This window comes from Nyctereutes procyonoides, unplaced genomic scaffold, assembly GCF_905146905.1.
Source record: "Nyctereutes procyonoides isolate TBG_1078 unplaced genomic scaffold, NYPRO_anot_genome, whole genome shotgun sequence".
Taxonomy (NCBI): domain Eukaryota; kingdom Metazoa; phylum Chordata; class Mammalia; order Carnivora; family Canidae; genus Nyctereutes; species Nyctereutes procyonoides.
In genome coordinates, this window is record NW_026575131.1 from 16,775,171 (window position 1) to 16,801,374 (window position 26,204).

Consider the following 26,204-nt stretch of genomic DNA (forward strand, 5'->3'; position numbering starts at 1 on the left):
ATTTTGATAGGAATTGCACTAAATCTATAGACTGGTTGAGTAGTATAGCATTTTAATAATATTAATACTTATAATTCAAGAGCATAAATTATTTTTGCACTTATTTGGGTCCTTTTCAATTTATTTCATCATGTCTTGTAGTTTTCCATGTACAAGTCTTTCACTTTCTTGGTTAAATGTATTCCTAGTGGGGGCTTCTGGGTGGCTCAATCAGTTAAGCATCTGCCTTCTGCTCAGGTCATGATCCCAAAGCCCAAGGATTGAGCCCTGTAGCAGGCTCCTGGCTCAGCGAGAAGTCTGCTTCCCCCTCTGCCCCTCACTCTGCTCATGTTGTCTCTCTTGCTCACTTTCTCTCTGTCTCTCAAATAAATAAATAAGTAAATAAATAAATAAATAATAAATTTTAAAAGAATTTATTCCTAGGTATTTTGTTCTTTTTGATACAATTTTATTTTTTAATTTTATTTATTTATTCATGAGAGACACAGAGAGAGACAGAGACATAGGCAGAGGGAGAAGCAGGATCCCTGCAGGGAACCTGATGTGGGACTCGATCCCAAGATCCCAAGATTATGACCTGAGCCAAAGGCAGATGCTCAACCACTGAGCCACCTAGGAGCCCCATTAGACGATATTTTCGTGAGTGATCAAATATCAATGCCTATTAGGTCAGATTGGGTTTCTGCTCTATACTAAGTAAATGGTAAGAACCACAACAACTACAAAAAAAAGTACTTGTTGAATTATTCTTTGTTAACAAAGAAAGAACACATTCACATTGTTGCCATTGTCCCATTTAAAATGTTCAAATCCTGATTTTCTAATTTTCCTCCCATATCCCTGAATTTCAGTTTCCTCCTTTGTAAAGCAGATGTCTGGGTACCAACCTCAGAAATGTGTTGTGAGATTAAATGAGATAATGTGATAAAACATTAACTTGTCTGGGACTTAAAAGCACAATACATTTCATAAGATCTATTGACACAGTATTTTTCAGAACTTATCAACAAGACCTAAAATTTACAGTCCCAGGTCACCACTGGGAACAGTAACATTCAGCCCAGAAATTGGATGGAATAAGGATAACAGCTGGGCCAATGGCCAGCCATCTGGTTAGAGGGCCTGGCCAGACCTCTTTTATTTTTTCTGCAAGCTGGCACAACTCCCTGTGTGAGGTGCTCAGCTGCTATCAGCACCGTGCTTGGCGCTCCTGGCCCACATCCACACAGAGCCTGATCAGGGGACATTGACAGTGTGGTCACTGTCAAGCAGACTGTCCCACCTGGGCTTGGGAAGCACTGTCTGCCTACTGCTGACAACCCAGGGTAAGGGTTAGGAGCAGGGGGGAAATGAGGCTGCTCTGCCACTGTTAAGTCCATGTGCAGTATTACAAGATGTGTAACTTTGTCGTTCATTTTTCTCTTCCATTTGGAGTCTTGATCTAACTCCTAAGCCAAGTCAAGAGTCGTTACTCACAAAATGTTGATTAGATATTAACTTTGGTTGTTAGGTGTCCTTTCTTGGTCTAAAACATTGGAACCCTATGGTGTAGAAGTGAAATCTATCCATTAAGGTAGATCTCTGGCAGCAGGAGAGATTCAAAATTATTTGCCCCTAAACAATGGAATTGGCAATGCTGCAGTATAAATAATGGGAAAATATATAAGTGATAGAAAACATTTATTGCATGCTTACTTTGTGGCAGGAAACTTTCATGCATTATTTTGCTAGTCTTCACAATAACTCTATGAGTTATATACCGTGATTTCTGTTTTATTTGGAAGTTTATGGAAAAGCAGGGGAAAACTATCCTAAAGTCTTAGAACTTGGATTCACTTTCACATCTATCTCATTTCAAAGAAACAGTTAAATCAGTACCTTCTTAAGGACAATAAGAATGGAGTAGAGGGGTCCCTGCCAGGCTGGCTCAGTTCAGCATCTTTGCCTTCAGCTCAGGTCATCATCCCAGGGTCCTGGGATCAAGCTCCACATCGGGCTCCCTGTTCAGTGGGGAGTCTTTTTCTCCTTCTTCCTCTGCCTCTTCCCCAGCTTGTGCGGTCTCTCTCTCAAATAAATAAAATCTTAAAAAAAAAAAAAATGGGGTAGAAGGTGGCCAGCTGAAAAATAAAGGAACGTAGGCCATGTGTGGCTCTTTTAAAATATGACTGCAGTGCTTTGTTGTTCGATGTTCCTCCCATGAGAAGTGGGGTCTATGGCCCCTTCCTTTGAACCTCGGCAGTGCTATGGCTGTTTAAAACAGTATTATGTACCCGGAGTGACTCTATATATCTTCCAGTGTTGTCATAAAAGGCTGTGCTGCTCCTCCTTGTTCACTGCAGCACACTCCCTGAGCTACCATGTAAGAATTCATGGTAGCAGAGACCATCAGTCTGGAAAGGTGCTCAGACAGTCCAGACATCCCCTCAAGCCACCAGTAATGTTTACAAAGCTATCTTAGACAGTCGAGACCAACCCGTCCACCTGCTGAATACCAGAACATCACATCTGTGACAGCCATGAAAATGCACTGTTGAGGGGCGCCTAGGTGGCTCAGTCAGTTAAGGGTCTGCCTTCAGCTCAGGTTATGATCCCGAGGTTCTGGGATAGAGCCCTGCATCATGCTCCCTGCTTCTCTTCTCTCTGCCTGCTGCTCCCCCTATTTGTGCTCTCTCTCTGTCAAATAAATAAACAAAATCAAAAAAAAAAAAAGAAAGAAAGAAAGAAAAGAAAAAAAGAAAAGAAAAGAAAAGAAAAGAAAAGAAAAGAAAAGAAGAAAGAAAAGAAAATGCACTTCTCAGATCTTCAACAAACTATTGTGGGGCAGGGGTATATATGACTGACAGCCACCCCTTTTGATCCCCCCACCACACTTGTTCCTAGGCCACCTGGACTCTTCCCATCCAGTGACCCCGAGTACGATGGGGCTGCTAGTAGAATTCCATTCCTGTAGGACATATAATTCTTCTAATAGGTGATTTGCTGCCTGCCTGAACCTTTCTTAAACCAATACTGCAAGTTTGAGCATGTTCCTACCCAATCCTCACTCCTTCCTCTCCTCTATAGGTGTGGGACCTGCATGACAGTGAGGCTTTTCCTGCCCACCCTCACTCCCTCTCTTTGTCCTTCACAGGCACTTCCCCAGTAATCCCATGCATGTCTAAACCCTATTTTACATCTGCTTGCATGTTTCTTCTAAGCCATTTTACATCCGTTTCTTAAAAGGCATGAGCTAAGGCAGGTTGGAAGAGAACAATCACCCAGGTAAGCCTTATCCAATTCCTGACCCACAAAAATTATGAAACAATATGAAATTACTAGTTTTCAGCCAAAGAGTTTTTGGGCTACTTTGTAATGGAGGGACAGGTAACTGGATCAGCAATGTTTTAACACAAGCAGCATGAGAGTTGAAACAGTTGTATATGAAGTTGTGATGTGTTTCTGAAGCAAATACTCTTAAAATGACATGACTTTACAAAAAATGACAAGCTCAGAAAATGAAGCCTGAACTAGAGTAACTGCTTCGACCAGGTCTTCCCAGGACTTTCTGGTTTTAGTATTTAAAGTTCAAGGTCCCAGAAAATCCCTAACTCCAAGGTAAACAGTGGCAATTAGTCACCCTACTTGGAATCGTTCAAGTGTGCAAATTAAACAGGACCTTTTCCTTTGATGAGAAGAGTGTTTTTCTTCCTCAGAGAAGTCTATTATCTTAACCAAGAGTCACACTACTTAATGTAATTGCTTAGTTAAGAGCTGAAGGTCATTCCTACAAAATTAAAATATGAAGATAAGCTACTTTTACTTCCATCTCCTCTCTCAGTGAATTCCTCTGGTGAAAATCCCCAAAATGCATTCAACTTAGCTTCTAGAAGCTTAGAGAGAAACTATATACCACATGCCAGCCACCAATTTAGTGCAGGCTAACATTTCCCAGAAAAGGTTACTGTTCTGAATTTTTTCACCTTAAGAGGCTTTAAGAAATGTTTTAAAAAAAGGGTCCCACAATTAGTTTGGGAAACATTGCATCTTGTGCATCCTTTCTGGAGAATCTCAATGCATATTACATATTAAGAATCTAAGTAGACTTGCAGAAAGGTAATCTTTTTGTAGTGAAATACAGATCACAAGGAGATCTATTTCACTCATCAGATTGGTAAAACCAAAAATGATTTGTAATATCCACTTTTGGCAAAAGAAATATAGAAACAGTTTCTAGAATAAACTGTGAACAAACCATAAAATGGTAAAAACAAAACAAACAAACAAACAAAAAAAAAACCCCACAACTTCTGGAAGGCAATTTGGCAGTTATATTTAATAAATGTATATAGTCTTTTTTCCAACAATCCTACCTCTTGGTATCCCTTTTACGGTAACTACTCATCAGTGCACGAAGATGTGTATATAAGGGTTTTTATTTCCACACCTTTGTAGTAACAAAAGCCTCAAATCAGCCTAAACGGCCATCCATATCATATATTTCACAAGTGTTTACTGAGTGTCTGTTACATAGTTCTAGTCACGGGAGACAGACCAATGACCAATGGAGATAAGATGCTGATTGTCCATCATGGAGTTTATACAGATGGAGTTTATATAACAGGGAGGATAAGCAAAATAATAAGCAGCATAAGCAAACGTAATAAGCAAAATAATAAGCTAACAAAACCTAGTAAGTATATACCACTTAGATTTAGATCTGGCTTAGTAACAGATACCCCCAAATAACAACAGAGGCTCGAACAAGGGAGTTTGTTTCTTTCTTATGTCAAAGTCTAGCTAGGAGGTAGGTGCAGGGCAGGTTTGCTGACTGTAGTCATAGAAGCTCAGTTACTTCCAGCTGTCTACTTTACTATCCCAAGGAACCTTCATCCTTAGGGTCCCGCAGAGAACTGGAGCCATCACATCCACATTCAGGAAAGTGGTAAAGGGTGGGAAGAAGCATGTATGTTGAAATTTGTACATACGATGTTTTCTTAATCACACTGGCCAGAACCTCATCGTACGGTTGAGGTTTACTGCAAGGAAAGATGGAAATCAGTGTTTTTCTTTTCTTCTGAATATTCACATGACCAGAACTTCTAGTAATGAGGAAGCAAGAGTGAAGAGATACTTGGAGATAACTAGCAATTTTGCTATAAGATAGCAATAAAATATAAAGAAAGCAAACTGAGTGATTTATTACTAAGGGTTGGACAGTAATTTTAGATTGGGCTGTCTAGGACAGCATTTTTGATGATTTATAAGTACTTTAATACCTGAGAAGAATAAACCAATTATATTAGTTATCTATTCTGAGTAATAAATTACCCCAAAACTTAGTGGCTTAAAATAGCACACATTTATTATATCACAGTTACTGTGGATCAGGAACTCGAGCATGACCTAGCCAGGTCCTCTGCTTCTCAGTCTGTGACAAGGCTAGAATCAAGGTTTTGGCCAGGGCTACAGTCTCGTCTCAAGGCTCAACTGGGGAAGGATCCATTTGCAAGCTCAAGGGGTTACTAGCAGAATTCAGTTTGTCACACATTGTTGGACCAGGAGCCTCACTTACTCACTGGCAATCAGCTGGAGACTGTGCTCAAGTATAGCTCCAACATGGCTGCTGGCTTCATCAAAATATAAAAGCCAGAAATTAATAAAGAAAGTCTGCTATCAAAATGGAAATCACAGGCTTTTGTAGCCTAATCTCAGAGTGTCTTCCCATCACTTTTTGCTATATTCTGTTTATTAGCGCTAGGTCATTAATTCCAATCTATACCCAGGGGGAGAGGATAATAGAAAGACATGCAAGTAGCAGAAGGTAGAGCCTTCTTAAAAGACTGCGTACTGCACCATCCATGAAAATATATGCGGTAAAATCATTCCAGGTGGAGGCACCAACAGGCACAAAGATCCTAATTATATCACAACCTCAGCATGCTCACAAAAAGGAAGGAATGGGTGTATATTGGTGATATACAGAGGAAATTCATTCAAATTGAAGGAATACTCTCAATTTAATATTTAATCTATTGTAAATATTGTAACAAAAGGGAATGCAGAAAGCTTTGAGAGATTGATATAGTATTTGATGAGAATATTTAAATTACAACAGCACATCATTAAATGTATATTTCAGAAATGCCAATTGATATATTTATCATCAAGTAGTTGAATCTATTACTGCAGAGATTTATGCATTGACAAAGCGATATTGTTTTATAGAAGAGATGATACAAGATGATACAATATACCGATGTACAATTGGTATATTTTGGGATAGGAAGAGAAAATTATGATGAAACTTGACCTACACAAATAGGTTATTTTCCCACATGACAAGAAGGCTACACAGCAGTATTTGCTGGGTTGGTTCAGCAGTTCCAAAGTGACAGTGGCTGGCATGTCCGTAATTATTTCTACTTCCCCTTGTTTATCACAAGATGGCTGCAGCACTGCCAAGCATCACAGTCTCCATCTCATTTGAAGGCTTGAGGAGAGAGATGGTACTGAGCATTTCTCCTTAAACTCCCCTTTGAATAAGAGAAGGATTTCCTCCCCAGATTTCATCCAATGTATATTGCCTTACATATCATTGGGTACAACTAGGCAACATTCTCAGTATCAGAAAAGGGGTTTACCTTAATTCCACCCCCACCCCACAACATCAGTATGTCCCCATACATCAACACAGAAAAGAGGCCCAGTGACTTCAGGAAAACTAATGACCAGTCTGCATCACTGACTTTAAGACTAAGTCCTAGTAGTTATAAGCACTTACACGTGACCAGGAATTTTTTGAAGCCTTTTAGAAATACTAGCTAAATTACTCCTTAAGGGACACCTGGGTGGCTCAGAGGTTAAGTGTCTGTCTTCCACTCAGGTCATGATCCTGGAATCCTGGGATCAAGTCCCATGTCAGGCTCCCTGCATGGAACCTGCTTCTCCCTCTGCCTATGTCTCTGCCTCTCCCTCTGTGTGTGTCTCTCATGAATAAATAAATAAATAATCTTTAAAAAATACAAAAATAAATTACTCCTTAAAATAGCTATACAAGATAGGTCTTGTAATTATTCCCACCTCACCGATATGGGTATTGAGGAATGGAGAAAGTAAATAAACACACAGTATGTAAGTGATCTTAGCCAGGATTTGAACCCTCCTTGAGAGTCAGAGTTCTTAATCATTTTGCTAACCCGTCTCGCAGGATGTAAGGGGAATGATGCCCACAAAATAATGCATATTGAAGGTTCTCCTACACTGTTGAACAGTCTGTGTAAACCTGGGAGGGAAATCTTGCACATATGTTCTAAACTCACTCAAAAAGGGATCACTCAGTTATAAATGAAAGCTGAAATATAATGAAATATGAACACAATGAATTAGGCAGGTTTACGTGTAGCCACAAAATTTGTTTTAAATGACACTCAAAATGCCAAAAGAGGTAAGAAAGTGGGCAGGAATCAACTTAAAAGAAAACCAAGAAACCAACAAGTAAAGAACCAGTATAATCTGGGGACACAGCGACTCCTGGTTGGAGTAACTTTATTTTCCTCCTCATAGAACCATAGACAGAAAGGCAAGCTTGAGATAGAGACTCATCAGAGTGAAGGATCAGGGAGCAAGGAGAAAATGACTCACATTCTTTCTCCTTTAGTATCTGACAAGGAAGGCATTGTGATTCTGTCCTCATGTGGAGAAATCAAACATAATATCCCAATCAAATTTCCCCGCTGAGGGCCCTGACTGAAGTTCGCTAACACAAGGGGCCATTAGACCATAAATGATGTCTTAGCAGATATCTCATCATTTTAAGGACCACCTCTAACCTTCTGACCTAGGTCACAAATAAGAATTGTTAAAAAAGCAACATTAAGCACACCTTCTAGCCTGAGTTAACGTAAGAAAACATTTACCAGATGATGTAGACTAAGAACTGGCTTTTAAAATTTCTTTACTATTAAAATAATTTTTCACTTCTAAGAATCACTTTAAAATAATGATTTTGATTTAGAACATTGTTTTAATTTATGGGCTTTGATTTCCTTCATTTATAGAAATAGACGAAAAATTGTTTACTCTGTTCTCATCAACTCACAGCCAAATATGTAAGTGCTTAAAAAGTAGCAAATTCTTCATGTACATTAAATACTACACACACAGTATTTGTGGGCAAAAATAGTTACTTTGGCTTAAAAAAAAAAAAGACCTCCTTGCTTACGTAAAATTTTCCCTATATTCATAGTTTTTAATTTCCATCAGTGTGTTCATTGTTTTAACACCGTGACCATTTTTCATTCATTTAAGACAAATTTTTATTTCCTCTTGGGGGTCATTCTAACATTTCAGAGCTACAAAAAGCTGATGGTATTTTATTGATGCTGATAATATCGAGTCAGGAGAGGATCAGCATACTTTCTGTAAAGGGCCAGAAAATAAACATTTAGGGTTTTGTGGGCCATGTTCTCTGTCATAACAACTCAACTTTGCAATTGTATCATGAAAATAGTCAAAGGCAATATGTAAATGGGTATAACTGTGTTTCAATAAAACTCTGCAAAACAGGAGGGGCCTGACTTGGCTCAGGAGCAGTGGTTTGCTGACCTGTGATAGGGAACTCTGGCTCTTAAATGACTGAAAGATTTAATTATGCATCTATGTAAATGTCATTTCATAGCAGCTTAAATAGAATAATAAATTTATAGTAATAAGTATGATGTGCAACTGATGTCCTGTAATGCGTATCTTTTTGTAATTTTACATTCAGTTTCTAATTTGCCTTTTTTTTTTTAGCACATTATTGATGACTGATGGGAAATATAGAGAAATTCATAACTGCAGGGATCCCTGGGTGGCTCAGTGGTTTAGCACCTGCCTTTCGCCCAGGGCGTGATCTTGGAGTCCTGGGATCAAGTCCCACATCAGGCTCCCTGCGTGGAGCCTGCTTCTCCCTCTGCTTGTGTCTCTGCCTCTCTCTCTCTCTCTGTGTCTCTCATGAATAAATAAATAAAATATATTTTTAAAAAAGAAATTCATAGCTGCATGTTTTAACTAGGAAATTATGTGGACAGTGGAATTTCAAATCCTGATGGTGGTGCAGTAAAAGTTATATATTTTGTACTATCTCCTCTTCATAGTCATTCCTTCAAAACTGTAACCAGCTTTCTTATGTGACTTGAACTGTCCTTGCAATTATATAGAATAGATTTGATTTCCATTATTACTGACATTTTATGTGTGAAGATACAATGCTCATAAAGGTTGAATGACTTGCCCAAGATTCACAAGCCTATGTAGTAGCAATGCTAGGACTGGAATTCAGATGCTCTGTCCAGTGCTGTTTCCACACCACATCACTCTGCTCTCTTGGTAGGAAGAATTCCCCATAGGTCCTATAGTGTAAGTGACCTTTCAGTTTTCCCATAGAATTTCCAGGAAAATACCTAGATTTGGGGAAGTGAGAGAGACAAGGCTTCAGATAGTCAGCCAATGCTGAGCCAGACATTGGGACAGCACCACGTGGTGCAAAAGGTTGAGTTAGCAGCCCCAGTCTTCAGCACAGCCTTCCATCCATGTCTTGGTGGTTAATCGCTAGAAATGGATCTCCAAGTATTTGTTAGGCAGTTACCCAGGACTTCAGCAAATATCCCAGTCTTTATGCATTAAGGTCTACTTAACGCTCAAGTCAGGGATGCTCAATATGTGGCATGAGTCATTAATTAAAATGATGTATGTACATAGAAAGCCTATCCATACCATGGTTGACATCACTTACCAATCATAGGAGGCTTAACATCAGTGCTATCTCTGCACCTTGAAGAGAATATCCCAAATAGACTCCCATTTGTCAATCTAAATTTTCACAACTGAAATCTATTTGCCTTCCTAACCCTGTATGACCATATTATTAGTTATAGCTCAGCTCTGAGGGAGGCATTAGTGCTAGTCTCCCACCATCATATAGGCACTTTTTGATAAGCATCACCTTTAGTCCAAGATATAGTTGACTCGTAATGTTTTAGGTTAGGAGCAAGATCATCAGTGCATTCGGGAATAACTTCATGTAGCAGTAGTTCTGGGTCTCAGAAAGGGGCAAAAGTTTAGGAAGGTATTTATGTCTTGAGCATCAAATTATAGAAAATGAAAGATAATAAGCAAAGTCAAATGAAAAGAAGGAGAATAGGAGATGCAACCATTATTCGTTGTTGCAAATGGAAATTTCTGGATAATGGTGGAAACAAAACAAAGGGAGATTTTCCACTATTCCTACTGAAGCTTGTTGGACTTATTCTTAAGGATAATAAGGACATTCTTCAGTGTTGCATTGGTAGGTCAGTTGTCTTTTATTCTCTGAATAATCACTAGTGTTCAGTATTCTACATCTTTCTCTTAAACCTGTTTATATATCTATGACTTGTGTGGCTTCCTACAAACCTTTTTTGTAACATAATTATATAATTAATATATGTATATTTTATATAAATTTGATTTATCTATATTCAAAATAGTGTGAGATAAACCATAAAAAAAATCTTAATTTGTGCAATACTTTTCTTTCCCCCAAAATTATGTTCAAATTTAACTTGATTTCATATCTGCCTATGTAAATTGTAAATTTAAATTGCTTTTGTTAACTGGTATTACCTTCTTTAGCTGACAAATATAAAACCCAGTTTATCAGGATCAGTCTTGATTTATGCAAGTTGTGAATTACAGTAGGCCTTTAAGAATACCCTCTGGCATAAAGCGGAGCCCCCTGAAAATCAGAGTGCATTAGATGGAGTTCCAGAATGTGAGTAACTAAAGATAGGGGAGATATCTCAAGAAGTCTGAAAAACTATTAGCTCTGTAAAAACTCCTGAGCCCAAAGGAACTCAGGTCATTATGAACACAGGCTCCATAGCAGTGAGCAATCTTGTACCTTCTTTAAGTACCTGGAAGAACTAAAATATCACGGAAGGGAAGAAACTATGCTTTCTTGTTAATTGAACCAATAACCAAGTTTGTGTCTGTAGTTCTAGGACCGTGCACTCACTTAAAATTCATTTGACAGCTGATACAGGATAATTGTGGGCAATTTCTGACAATAAAGACTCAATTATTATGGCAAAAATTAGTCTGTATTTTCCATTGCAGAGAAACCTATCAAATAATTTTGCTGGTTATTATCTTGATAATGAGAATAGAAGAGACCTGTATAGTCATGTCAAACTGTCCAGAATGTGGAAATAGAGATTATGGGTGGAGAAGAGATAGACAGAGTGAACATCAGCCAATCCTTTGTCTGATCAAGGATTTTATAGTCGCATGCAATTTACATTATGTTTATTCACGTTTGAAGCTAAATTCTGTCTCCTTCTCACACTTGCCTGTTTATTTCACAGCATTTGGATATTGCTTTTATGTTGATTTCCCTCTCTGCCCTTATGATTTGAGACTCTTTTAACCATTATTTCTTTTGCCATTTCTGTCTTTTTTAAGGCAAGTATTTCCCTTTAGCCAAACAATGTACAACAAATAATTGTCTAAGAGCTTTTTTTTTTTTTTAACTGCCTTTGTGTTTGGGAATCCTGATTATAAGCCTAGAGACCTGTGCCTCAACAGTGTCTCTTAAATCATACAAAGAAATAGAAAATTTTTAATTAGAAAGCCGAAGTATCTATTAGAGAGGTCTCTCAATTTTAATCACTCCCTACGATTTTCATCAAATATGAATAAAACTTTTTTTTTTCCCCTAAGAAGGTACATACAGTGGAAAGATTGTTATAAGGCACAGATACACGATGTTGACGCTGTGTGTTTTGGACTACTGGATTTGGGTGGGCCAATTTTGTGGGTGCTAGGATCTGAAAAGAGAGAGGTTTTCATAATGTGTTCTAGCTGGTAGTTTTAGTCAAAGACATTTTGTGGATGTAAGATTAAAATTTTGTACACTAGGGATACCTGAGTGGCTCAGTGGTTGAGTGTCTGCCTTCGGCTCAGGGCATGATCCTGGGGTTCCAGGATCGAGTCCCACAACACGCTCCCTGCAGGGAGCCTGTTTCTCCATCCGCCTGTGTCTTTACCTCTGTGTGTGTGTGTCTCTCGTGAATAAATAAATGAAATCTTAAAAAAAAAAATGTGCACTAAATTTACCATAAATAATTTAGCCTTTTCAGTGACTCTGAGAAAAGCAAAACCAGTCCTTATTGGTCTGTTGTCCTCCACAGTTTGCAACCTGTATGAACTGAATGTGTATGTCTCCTGAAAATTCCTATGTTGAAATTCTAACCTCCATGTGATTGTATGAGAGAGAGAGCCTACAAGAAGGTGGTCAAGGTTAAACAAGGTCATAAGGGTGTGTCCCTGATTCTGAAAGATTAGTGTGTCTGAAAAGAGACATCAAGGAGCTTGTTGTCTCTCTGTCCACTTTGTGTGGACATAACTAGAAGGCAGCCATCTACAAGCCAGGAAGAGTTTTCACCAGGAACTGGATCAGCTGGCACCCTGAATTTGGACTTCCCAGCCTTCAGAACCATGAGAACACAGTTCTATTGTTTAAGTCACTCAGTCCGTTGTATTTTGTTAGAGCAGCCAGGGCAAGTAAGACAAATCCATTGTCAAAAATCTTACATAGGGCTATTTCATAGGATAGAGAATCCAAGAGGCAAAGGCCTGCCACACTCTCTCTGGATTAGGGCAGGATTTTGGACTTTACATGGCTCTGGGTTACAAAATTTTGTTCTGAGACTTTGGGTCTCCTAAGTGTAATTTTCCACATTTGAAAATAGTTCTAGGGGCACCTGTGTGCCTCAGTGGTTGAGCGTCTGCCTGTGGCTCAGGTTGTGATCCTGGGATCCAGTCCCGTATGAGGCTCCTTGCAGGGAGCCTGATTCTCCCATTGCCGATGTCTCTGCCTCTCTCTCTGTGTGTGTCTTTCATGAATAAATAAATAAAATCTTAAAAAAAGAAAAATGAAAATAGTTGTGATAATAGTAACTGAAACTTGATTGAGGCTGTGAAGATTAAAGAAGATAAATAACATGTGGCATGGAGAAATCAGTAAGTGAAAACAATTATTAGTATTGTATCTATTAATATTCAGATAACATGAGCAGACCACTTAATATAGGTGAGGCCCCACATTAATACTATTGAAATGCAGCAGTCAGTAAAGCTGACAGCTTGATGATTTTTGAAACTTAGTCATAGATCTTTTCAAAAATGACATCGCTTTTGATTCTGTAATACACATTGGCACTTGTCTACATACAGACATTTAAGATGACATGTGGAATTTTACCTGAGCCCTGTGCTCCTGGAAAACAGCCAAGATTGAAAAATCCTCTCACCCTTTTGTGTTCTGGGAAATGGCTTACTGCAAAGAAACACCGCCCACCCCCACCCCACCCCACCCTACCCCACTTTACAACTTAAATAAGAGTCAAGGCACCCCCCCACCCCCACCCCGGTTTACTTAAGACAAGGCTACATGCCTACCCTCCACATTCCCATTCTTCACCTCCTTGGTTATTAGCTGAATCCTTTTGTCTCCGGGATCATGGCAAACATATTTCTTGACCAAACTAGTTAACCGTCTCTCCTTCCCTCCAGGCCTCTGATTTGACCCATCCTCACCCTGAGCCAGCACACAGCCTGCTTAATTAGGCCCCTCTAGGGAAAAAGCTATCATTAGGGCAAAACAGTCTTCTCCTTCATGCCACCTCCCCCACACCAGGTACTTCCTAGCCTCCCTCACCCATCTGTCCTTCTAAAAAAGAACCTCTTTTCCCTAAACTCCCGAACACTTGCTGACCTACAGTCGGATATTCTCTCCCTATTGCATTAGTCTAATTCACCGCTTCTAATAGTCTTTTAGAACAGTTTCTCTGTACCTAAGTCCAGATTTATTTTTAATTTGACAAAGGATATCTGAATGAAATAAAAATTTGTCAAAATCATCTGGGAGTCTTAGATTAATTGGCTCTTCAGACTATTCTCGCCTCTTTCCTAGTGATTGCCACTGTTTTGGTTTCTGCTACTATAATTGCAAATTGATGAGTAAAATAAAGTAATACATGATCAAGCGAGGGAGTTTTAGCTTCCAATTAGGAAGATCTCATCTCCATCAGAGTTTTTACTATCTAACCTAGTTCTAAGTATGTTAATAAAGTTTCCTGTTATTCAGCATCTTTTGCAGAGCTGAAAACTGAGCTATTTTACCAAATCAGTTTCAGGGCGATTTTTTAAGATACATGAGATACACGAAGCAATTTAAAGCACCTTTACTCTAAATATCAATAGATGTGATTAAATAATTCCATGATATTCTGATGAAAGATTTGCATATTAAAATGGTTGTGATTCTCTCTAAAGCAGTATGTTCTACTTAGACATAAGTTGGTCTTGGATTTGTCATGACCTGGAGAGGACTGTGGTTTAGAGCGATGCAGATTTGTGCCCCAATTTCAGTTTGCTATTCTGTAGTGGCTGACTGACTTAGGGACTTATTTGTGTCACCTGAAAATTGAAATAACAGCATTTATCTCTCATGGTTGTTGGGAGCATTGAATATGGACCAAGTGCCGAGCACAGTGCCTGGGACAGGTTTATTTTTATTTTTATTTAAATTTTATTTATTTATGATAGTCACACGCAGAGAGAGAGAGAGAGGCAGAGACACAGGCAGAGGGAGAAGCAGGCTCCATGCACCGGGAACCCGACATGGGATTCGATCCCGGCTCTCCAGGATCGCGCCCTGGGCCAAAGGCAGGCGCCAAACCGCTGCGCCACCCAGGGATCCCCTGGGACAGGTTTAATTAAGAAATATTATTATTATTATTATTATTATTATTATTATTAAGTAATTGTATTCAGTTTTCTTCTGCCCTTTTGCTTAATGGAGGAAAGTCTCTCCCTGTCTTTGGATGAAAAGTTAGGCAGTCCTAGAACTTTTCAGGTCATATAAAGAATTTCAAAATGCTTTGTCAGTTTAAGTTACAATATACATTATCAGTTTGGAAACTAGAATGTCTAGATCCAGATAATATCTATTTTATTTTATTTTATTTTATTTTATTTTATTATTTTATTTTATTTTATTTATTTATTTTCTTAATAAATTTATTTTTTATTGGTGTTCAATTTACCAACATACAGAATAACACCCAGTGCTCCTCCCGTCAAGTGCCCCCCTCAGTGCCCGTCACCCATTCACCCTCACCCCCCGCCCTCCTCCCCTTCCAACACCCCTAGTTCGTTTCCCAGAGTTAGGAGTCTTTATGTTCTGTCTCCCTTTCTGATATTTCCCACACATTTCTTCTCCCTTCCCTTATATTCCCTTTCACTATTATTTATATTCCCCAAAAGAATGATAACATACAATGTTTGTCCTTCTCAGATAATATCGATTTTAAAGTGAGCAATGCAGAGGCCAAGGGCAGGCTTCCCAAAAAATGTGCCACTTTGGCAAATTGATTATTTTGAATTAAAAATTACTTAAGAAAGCATCCAGTGCAAAAAGAACACTCTGACCCCCTCCTTTGTCTCCAGAAATCAGGAAATAAATCTTTGATGTGAAAGGTATACTCCCTGTACATCCCAATCATCAGATACAGGGGATTGAGAGCTGAGAAGCCTGTGTAAACAAATCTTGTTACTTTACTAATTTATTGCCCCAGTTCAGCCTCTGTTTAGAATTCCTTACTAATTGAAGCTCTCAAACATAAGTTTTCTTTGTCTTGTCAGCTCCTCCCAGATTTATTGTTTCTTTGTCTAAAATGTATACAAACAAGATGCCTTGGTCCTTTCTTTAAGTCTCATTTTCATTGTGGGGCCTTCAAGGCACCAATTAAATGTTGTTTTTGTTGTTTTTTTTTTTCTCCTGTTAATCTGTCTCATGTCAATTTAATTTTTATACCAGCTAAAAGAATGCTGAAGGGTTGAGTGAAATTATTCCTCCCCAACACCATGTGGGATCTGGACAGAGTGTCTGAGTGTGCGTGGAATATCTGATATTTCTGTTTCTCCATCTCTCATTCTGGCATTTCTATGATGCTGATTCTTTCTCTCCTGGAAGGTTTTGTTGGTTCTTTGAGGAACAACCTCCTTCTATTGCTGGGGAACTCTCACCTCCAGTTCTATTGACTATAGCAAATAGATTTTATTTCTGCTGGTCACTTACTTCTGTAGTAATACCTTTAGAACCCAGAAGACCACTGCCAGCTTTTATCTGTTGATGTTATTTCTCTTCCAGGAGAGTCTTCTTTGATTTGACAATAACTGACCTTCCATCCTATACTGCCTCTTACTCCCTCATGACCCTCATGAGGACCACAGAAAACATTTGCTCCTCCTATGGCCTCAACAGACTTGGAATACAACATGGCTCCAAAGCAGGTTTCTTTCGATTTATCTTCTCTAAATTTTTCATCCCTCACTTTTTAGATTTTCAAATAGAATTTAGACATTAGTCTCTTGTGTTTTTTTCCAATTCAGGTGACCTTTTCAAGATCTCTTTGTGATTCTTTTGACGTTATTTACTCTAGAAGCAAAATGGAGAAGCACTTCTGGCCCTTCCCCTGGGGAGGATAGGCAAAGTGAGACTCAGAGGATACAAGAGGTCCACAATTCTTACCCTCAAGGTTGGTGAACTGCTTCAGAGACATCTAACTGGTTCTTGACTACCTAAAGTTTGAGAGTTCTATCAGGTAGGCTTTTTGTTTACACTACTTTTAGAGCTCTGGCAGCTGATAACAGATGGATTTGAGTCTATTTTAATACTATTTTCCATTATTATTGGTTTATTAAATATATTCAGCTCAGTAAATATAAAGCCTGCTTTGTAGTTAATATATTGGTTATCTGAACAATTGACATTACCTCAGCAGGAAAAAGGGTTCGGTCAGATGATCTAGGGAACTCCCAAAAGGCCCAGAAGGGAAAGTAAGTAAATAAAAAAAGAAACATAAGGGTGAGTATTAATGCTCAGCATAAATTTCAGACCAGCATCAACAGCCTGGGCGTCACTGAAGTGGGTGGTACCAGCTTTATAGTGGACATTTTAGCTTCCTTCTCAATTTATATCCTCGCTGGTAGAATAAAAATAGTAGCAACTATTACAGTATGATTTACTAGTAGGCATTGTGCTAAACACTTTTATATTCATTATCTCACTTAATCCTTACGCCATTCAGAATGCCAGAAGAATTTAATAATCTGTCCAAGAATACATGATTAACAAACAGAGGTACTGAATTGATACTAGATCTATCTGGATCCATAACCTAAGCTCTTTTCTGGAAGATTTTATTTATTTATTCATGAGCAACACAGAGAGAGGCAGAAACATAGGCAGAGGGAGAAGCAGGCTCCCCAAAGGAGCCCAATGCAGAACTTGATCCCAGGACCCCAGGATCATAACCTGAGCTGAAGGCAGATGCTCAACCACTGAGCCACCCACATGTCCCATAACCTAAGCTCTTAAACACTGCACTGGTTGATGTTATTCTAGACGCTTTCTTATATTTTGTAGAAAACTTACCCAAGGTCTAGTGTCTCAGTTGTACCATGGACGTAATCTGTGAGGAGTCCCAAGAATTTATTCAATATTTTTTCTTTAGGTTGGCTGGAGAAGTATCAAGCCATTTACTAGTTTGGAGAACAAAATTCTCTTTTTTTCCACGTGGTCCATCAGGACACAATCAAAATCAAAATCAGTAATTTGCTAATGGGTTCAAAAGATGCATTTTTTGAATATAAACAATAGAAAATAATTTTCTACTCTTTTTCTGAGGAGAATCAGACAACTTAGCATTGGGGTGTTAGACATTATGCAATGCATGGTTTTTAAATGCCCAAACTAAATAGATCTAAATTTTTGGAGAGAAAGCAAGCAATCAAGCAGTATACTTAAGAGTTGGAGAGGAAATGACTGATTTTTACAATGCCTTGCATGATATTTCTAGAGATTCTATGAAAGAGCTCTAAGAACAAACAACTCTGTGAAACACTAGACTGAACAGACTTCCATCCTATTACTTTCTCAGTCTTTAACATTGCATTTTGACTCTCTAAGAAGGAACATAGTTTACAGTGGACTCATACTTCTTTGATCACAGAAGGCTTTTGTTCTCTCCCTCCATCCACCCTTCAGAAGGAACAAATATTACAGAGCAGGCTCCAGGGAAGCTTCTTTGAGAAATGGAGATCTAGGTGGTCATAGGTGGTCGCTGCTCTAGTAAATCAACGTGAAGTGTGATCATTGGGAAAGAAATAGAGTCAGAATTGCACAGGTCTTTTCATCTAAAAAAAAGTCAAAACAGTTTTCTGGTGAGAAGGAAAGTGTCCAAGTCAGATGTTTCACCAGTAGGAACACTGCATAATGAGCTTTCACATTCAACCTAACCATCTGATGTGTGTACCCTGAGACGAATGGCAAGACTTTGGCTTCTCTTTGAAATGTTAAGTGATAAATGCTTATTTTTGGCACCAAAAGTCACGGTCTTTTTTAGATACTGATTTCCCAGCTGAAATAACTCATCATAATGATATGCACAGACTGTACACTACAGATAAACTTCCTTCTGCCATCTGTAAATGGAACATAAACAGTAGGAGGGCACTGTGGCTACAATATGCAGCTTCTTTTAGTAAAAACCAGAGAAGAACAGATGTTAGCAAGGAGAATGTTACAGTGCTTTCTCATTTATTTATTATTTTACATCGCAAAGTGTTAAAAGAGTGATATTAATCTCATTTTACATTAGGGGAATAGGAGATAAGTTCTTCTGGTAGAAGAAAGCTATTCATTTCGCTATGGAAAATAGGGCAGGTAAGATCCCTTCCACAGAAGCTGGATTCCCAGACTGACTCTACTCTTAGACCTTCCTTTCACATGGCTAAGCCCAACAAAATTGTCACCCATCTAGGACTCATGTTGACAGCTCAGAGACTGACCAGCCTTATGCTACGACCCTTATAAGCAAGTTCTGCAGTCACTTGGCCATTCCTGATCTTTGTGCATCACTCCACAACTTCAACAAATACTGTAACCATCAACTTTCAGATTTGTTCTTAATTCTACATGGAAATAGTTGCTGAGACTTCTAACAGCATGAATTCCTTCCCACTGAATATGAGGGATTCCAACCCAGGGAATTACCTCTTTAAGAAGTTCTGTTTTAATAATTAATAAAACAACTTAAATATGAAAAGATATTAATACTAGTAATCTCAGATATTTTGTAAATCTTAAATACAAAATAATTATTAATTATTTTAATAAATATTATTAAAAAGAAATTTAATTATATTTATTTAACATTTATTAATTAAAATTTTGTAAATAGTATTCTTTGAGCTTTCTGAAATTTTTAATGGTATTAAAAGTCTTTATTTTTACATATGTATAGTACTTTTAAGGTTAGAAGTTACCTTTGCGGGCAGCCCGGGTAGCTCAGTGGTTTAGCACCACCTTCAGCTCAGGGCGTGAGCCTGGAGACCCGGGATCCAGCCCCATGTGGGGCTCCCTCCATGGGGCCTGCTTCTCCCTCTGCCTGTGTCTCTGCTTCTCTCTCTCCTCTTTCTGTGTGTCTCTCATGAATAAATAAATAAAAATTAAAAAAAAAACAAAAACCTTTGCCTGCTGTGTCATGATTAAATCGTAAGCTAGTGGGGAGGAAGTAAGTGTTTAAAACCCAGCCACATGACTGGCCCAAGAGCAATGGCTGAAATGGCAAAGACTGGGTTCCTCTTCAGGCCATATGTTTCAAAGGTCTGCACACCTTCCAGTGGAAAGAGATATCCTCTTCTAGACAGCATCTCTTGCAAAGGTTATGCTTTTGAGGTATTTAGCTTTGGACCTGCTTCAATGAGATGGCTTTGGAGATTAAGAAGATAAGAGATTACTGTGAATTCTTAATGTCTCTCCTGACTAGTTACTTCTTAAATGTGTGATGAACCTAAATAACCATCCTTGGTAGCAGTGGTAATAGTACTGCCTGACTTTACTGAATATTCGACTATATGCCAGCACCACTTTGCATGCATTTAATAATCATAAGCATAAAGGCAAGAGAAGGAGAGAGAGAATTCCCTCAAGTATAGTTGATAAAATGAGTGCTATAGGGGTGCCAGGGTGTCTCAGTCAGTTAAGTGTCTTGCCTTCTGCTCAGGTCATGATCCCAGAGTCCCAAGATAGAGCCCTGCATTGCATTGGGCTTCCTGCTCAGCTGGGAGCCTACTTCTCCCTCTTCCACCTTCTGCCACTCTCCCTGCTTGTGCGCTCTCTCTCCTTCTCTCTCTCTCTCTCTCTCTCAAATAAATAAATAAATAAATAAAATATTTAAAAAAAAGAAAAAAATAAAAGAACTGCTATAGGCTTTGAGAGATTAAAGAACTCTCTCAAGTCCACTTAGTTACCTAGTTAGCAAGTGGTGATACCAGGAATTAAATCCAGGAATCTCTGACTCTTAAAGCCTATGGTTAATTACCACAAAGCCAGGGAAGTCAAATATACTGTGTACGTGCTGCCACTCCGTATTCCTATATCCATGGCAGACATTGCTAATTGATTGTGGCACTCTCTTGGCCTACCTCAGTTTACCTCCCTTTCCAGACAGCCATGACTACGTGATTGGAGCTGGCATGTGAAATGAGTTCTATTCTTTCCTTAACTGTACTGAATTCACAATTCACACTCTAAACCACTAAGACCTACTTTGAAGGGGAAAAATAGCTAATATTTTATCATTGATTCTTATCACCCTGTCACTGTTAATACCATATAATGCTATTTATATACATATTTTAGTTGTTGACAAGTAGGAAATGAGGTAAAGGGTTATCCATTTGGTCCTGCAATGCATGCAGCATGAGGGTGATGATCACATACTTTGTGTGATATAGAGTATGCATTTTTAATTATTTAGGCAAGTGTAGTAGTTGTGAGTAGTTAACATTTTAGGTACCATGTGTCTAACCATCTGCAGTATTCCAGTATGATGTGTACCAATGTACTTAACTATACAGTAGGGAATTGTACAAGCAATTAGTTGCATCCTCTGTGTCCTCTGATTTCACCAATACTGGCAGAGAAAGAAATAATTTTATAAGGAAAGAATAAAGAAAAATATATACTTTTAATGGGTGGGATCATAAATGCTATGTATGATGCTATGCCCATAGTCCCAAAGAAAGTATAAGGGTCCTGAAATCCTTAAAGAAGATTAAGATCTCCTGTGTTTCATTAGTCTCTGAAAATCATTATTTCAACTATAAAGATGGAGAACTACCCATTCAAGGGAAGCCCAGAAGTGGGCTACAATTAGAAGTCCGTCCTCTACAACTTGTTTCAGTTACAATGACTCCCAGACATTTTTCTGAGAAAGGCTGCAAGCAATGATCATTTTTGACATAATGATTTCACTTGGAGCACAGTAGCTCCTGGCCCCTGGGCTTTTCCAGGTTTGAGTTACTGGCGGTCAACTGCGGTCCAGAAGCAGATGATCCTCCTTCTGAGGTATCATCAAAAGGTCAGTAGTAGCCTAGTGCTACATCACAAGGCCTACATTCATTCACCTCACTTCATCTCATCGGGGAGGGGTTTTATCATTGCACATCATCACAGGAAGAAGAGAGATGAGTTCAGTAGAGTAAGGTATTGAGAGAGAGACAGAGAGGATAGAGAGGACACATTTATATAACCTCTGTTACAGTATATTGCTATAACTCTACTTTATTATTAGTTATTATTGTTAACCTCTTACTGTGCTAATTTACAAATTAAACTTTATTGTAAGTATGTCTAGGAAAAGACATAGTATATACAGGGTTCGGTACTATTTGCAGTCTCAGGCAACCACTTGGCAGTGTTGGAATGTATCCCTTGTGGATAAGGGGTGGGGGGGCTGTTTTGGGGAAGTGGCAGTGGCTATGAGAGAAACTTCACTTCCAGCAGTGAAGTAGGAAGACGTGTGACTTCTGGTGGGATTAAAAACTCAATAGTTCCTACCGAAAAACTATTTTCCTGTAACTTGTGGTACAGATAGTGGTTAAGATGTTAAGATATTTTATAAATATCCATAACATAAATTATAAGGGGTTTTATATTTTGTATAACCAGTTACGGAAAGTTCTATTTTAACCATCATTCATACTCATCATCTTACATGCTTTCACACTTGAAAATCACTGTATCTTACAAGTATCTATCTTTGTTTTACAGTGTCCATCAGCCATTTGAGAAGAGTCATTGTTATCTTAATTATAATTTTCTCATTCATTCATTCCCACGAACCTGAAAGTTAGCTATTATAACAGATGAGAAAACTGCATCCCAAGAGGCTTGCTAGGTCAGACAACTAAAAGGTGAGGGAGCCAGGCTTTGGAATCTGAAATATTGGATGCACATCTATCTAAAAAATCAGAGGCTACCTATCTTTAGGCTTTCATCACTACAGATAAGAATATGACTTTAGGCATGTCCCTTGCACTGGGCTCATTCTATAAAATAATGATATTAAGCTAGATATCTTATTTCTTTCTACAAAGGGGTTTTAATTTGAACAGTGACAAATATAAAAGCACAAACATCAAAATGTGTTTTGGAGGAGATATATATATATTAATATAGAGAGATATAGAGGTATATGAAGATAAATATAAGATAGGGAACTTGGCTGTATCCATACACTTTACCATACATTATAACTAGCACAGTGCCTTTGAGAAACTTATTTTATTTTATTTATTTATTTTTAAAGATTTTATTTATTTTTCATGAGAGACACAGAAAGAGAGAGGCAGAGACACAGGCAGAGGGAGAAACAGGCTCCATGCAGGGAGCCCGACGTGGGCCCCGATCCCAGGTCCCCAGGATCCTGCCCTGGGCTAAAGGCGGCGTTAAACCACTGAGCCACCTGGGCCACCCTTTATTTTATTTTAGACATCAGTTTCCTCTTGCATTAAATGTGGGATTTACTGGATAACCAATCTAAGAATGGTGAATAAACTGGGCTTCAGAGAATTCCCCAGACCTCCTTTTAAATGCCAAATTGTGCATATGATCAACTTCGAGAATCAGATTTACGTTATTATGCATTTTTCTGAGAAAATATACATGTGCATATGAATACACCATTTATATATATGCCAGAGTATTGACTCCCTATTTATGAATTCCAGAGGTTTCTGTTCTGACATTCTATTACTATAAAATGCTATCTTCATAACAGGCTTTATTTAAAAAGTGACCGTTTTTGAAATTCGCATTATATTTGATATTTTCCCCCTTACAATTTATTTATTTATTATTATTATTTTTTAATTTTTATTTATTTATGATAGTCACAGAGAGAGAGAGGCAGAGACATAGGCAGAGGGAGAAGCAGGCTCCATGCACCGGGAGCCCGATGTGGGATTCGATCCCAGGTCTCCAGGATCGCGCCCTGAGCCAAAGGCAGGCGCCAAACCGCTGCGCCACCCAGGGATCCCTACAATTTAATATAAATTGTAGAAAATGCAGTGGTCTTAATTATATTCCTGGAGTATATTTTTAGAGCTTCTGATACATTTTGATATATATTGCCAAATAACTTTTTTTTTTAACCAATTTGTTTTACCAGCAGGAGTTATAAACAGTTTACTACTTTTCTTTCCAACCCTAAACATTATGATCATTTTTTATTTTTGCCAATTCTATGAGAACTCATGGTGTTCTGTTTTTTTTAATTTTAATTTTACTATTATTTATTGCACTGGATTTACGTGTTTCAGATTTGAACTTGCCGCAGCTACAACTTAGGTTGTTCATTTCTGACATCAGGGAAAAACCAGAAATTGATGAATATTTCCTCTCTGATAAGTTGTAGTTTCAGGAAGAAGTAGTAATATAGGTGTTTTCTCCCTGGAGAACAAAGTTCTGTATTACTTCATCCGGCATGGTAGTTTACATGTTTTGTTTATATTACCATGAACACTAGGTATCCCCATTAATACAAGAAACATCCGAAAGATTTTGTGAAACAGAAGCTCAGAGAATCCTGGGAAGCAGGATAATTAAGAAGGGGTTTACATGAATCTCTTATAAGCATGCACTTCAACAGCTGCTGGGGAGATAAAGAAAGAGCAGATGCACTGAGGTAGGAACTGATTAAGGGTACTGAAGGGTTTAAGAAAGTTCTACGTTGCTTATCCCAGTGCAGAGGGACTTTCTACTCAGATCGGGAGAGAACCCAGGAGCAAATATGAGATTGCTCTGCCACACAACCATAATGGGTGCTGAAGCAATTTTCCAACCATTTTATAACTTCTCGGAGTCTGTCAAGATGAGCTGTTTCATTTGCTTAATTGAAAAAAAAATCTAATACAACAGGGAGTTGAGCAATTTTTCTTAGACCAGCATTTCTCGGGGTTAAAAAATAAAACATCTGTCAGATATTATAAAACATTGAAACCAGATATTACTGTGTTGTGGATTTTAGTGCATAAATCATGAAGGTAATATGATATTACCTTTCATTCTGAAAGTCAGTATGCTACTTCTCTGAAAAGAATATCCAGAAAGCTAAAGGAACATGTCATTCTTTTTGAATCTTTCTCAAATTTAACTGATTGTTTTCAAATCTCTGCTTTGTTGTAGGTTGGTGGTTCTCAAAGTGCCATCTCAGAACCAGCAGGGCAAGCAACACATCTGGGAACTTTTTAAAAATGCAAAGTCTTGGGGCCTATCCCAAATCTACAGAACCTCGAATTGTAAGGACGGAATCTAGCATTCATGCTGTAACAAGCCCTTCAGGGGATGATGATGCCTGCTGAAGTTTGGGACTATTAATATGAGAGGTGCTAATTATGGAAAGGTATTTAACTTTTATGTACTGAAGTTCAAGTTGACTTAGATATTAACACTTCATTTGGTTATATGTCCACTCAGATTTCACCTAATGACCTTTCTTAACAAAATAGTTTATTTCAAATGACACCTTATCTTTATTGCAGAATTATCAACATGAATATAACTATCCCTTCTCAGTTAACAGTAGTTTTATAAAAATATTTAATTACTACATCATAATATGTAATTAGCTTTTTCTAACTTTTCACAGAGGTATTTACATATTTGAACTCATTTTTATCTTTACAGTAGTCCTATATATGGGTACTACTATTAATATTTAGCTACATGTGTATTCATCAGAAATTATTTTATCATTCACTGTACCTGGGTTATCCATACATTAAAGAAAAGAACTGTGAAATATCAATTTGTTTAGAAATAGATAATAATATAAATCACTTAGAGTTCACTTTTATCTGTTCCTACCAGAAAGAAAAAGGTTAAACTAAGAAACTACTTTTCTTATTATCCTAAGTATTGTAATTTATCACACTTGGTTAAGATTTGAAAAATACTGATCCTTTCACAATTAGGAGAGACCTGCATAACTCACAAAACTTGAATTAATGAAGGCCAATAATAATTATAATGAGATCACAATTAAGAAGTGAAGGATGAAGTGCAAAATCCCTAAGTAATACACATGTAATTCATGCTTAAATCTTGAAAACTGCAAGATAAAAAACGCCTTGGTAATAGGTCGCTTTCTGTACACACAGCTTATATTACTTTGAAACACTCCCATCTAGTGGTTGAGTCTTTTTATTACAGATTTCATTAGAGTAGTACAATTATAATATGCTTCCACTGTGTAATTTCACGGAAGAGGCATGTTATTTTATAAATTCATTTTAAAACATAGTTAACTTTCATACTCTACATAGTAATTTATTATTTCATAACATAAACATCTTCCCCATGGAATTACAAACATACAATTTAAACATTTTAATCATCATAACTACCCTAATATATACTGTACTGCAGTTAACTTCTTGATATGGAACTTATTGAAGTTTACCCAAAAGGAAATTTGTACTGATTCTTACAACTGAGATTACTAAGTTAATTACTGAGTTACATAACTGCTTTACAAAACGATTAAAAACTTCCTTTCCTCAAAGCAGAAGAAAGGAGGGCTTGGTATCAGCTTTGAAACAATTTTTTTTTCTCTATGATCAGACCTTCTGTATACAGCTTTGTGTTTTTGTTGAGGTAGTTGCATTTTTTAGGTATAACTGACATATAACATTTTATTAGCTTCAGGTGTACAACATAATGATTTGTTATTTCTATATATTTCAAAATGATCAGCCCAATAAGTCTAGTATATTCTAAATATATGAATATT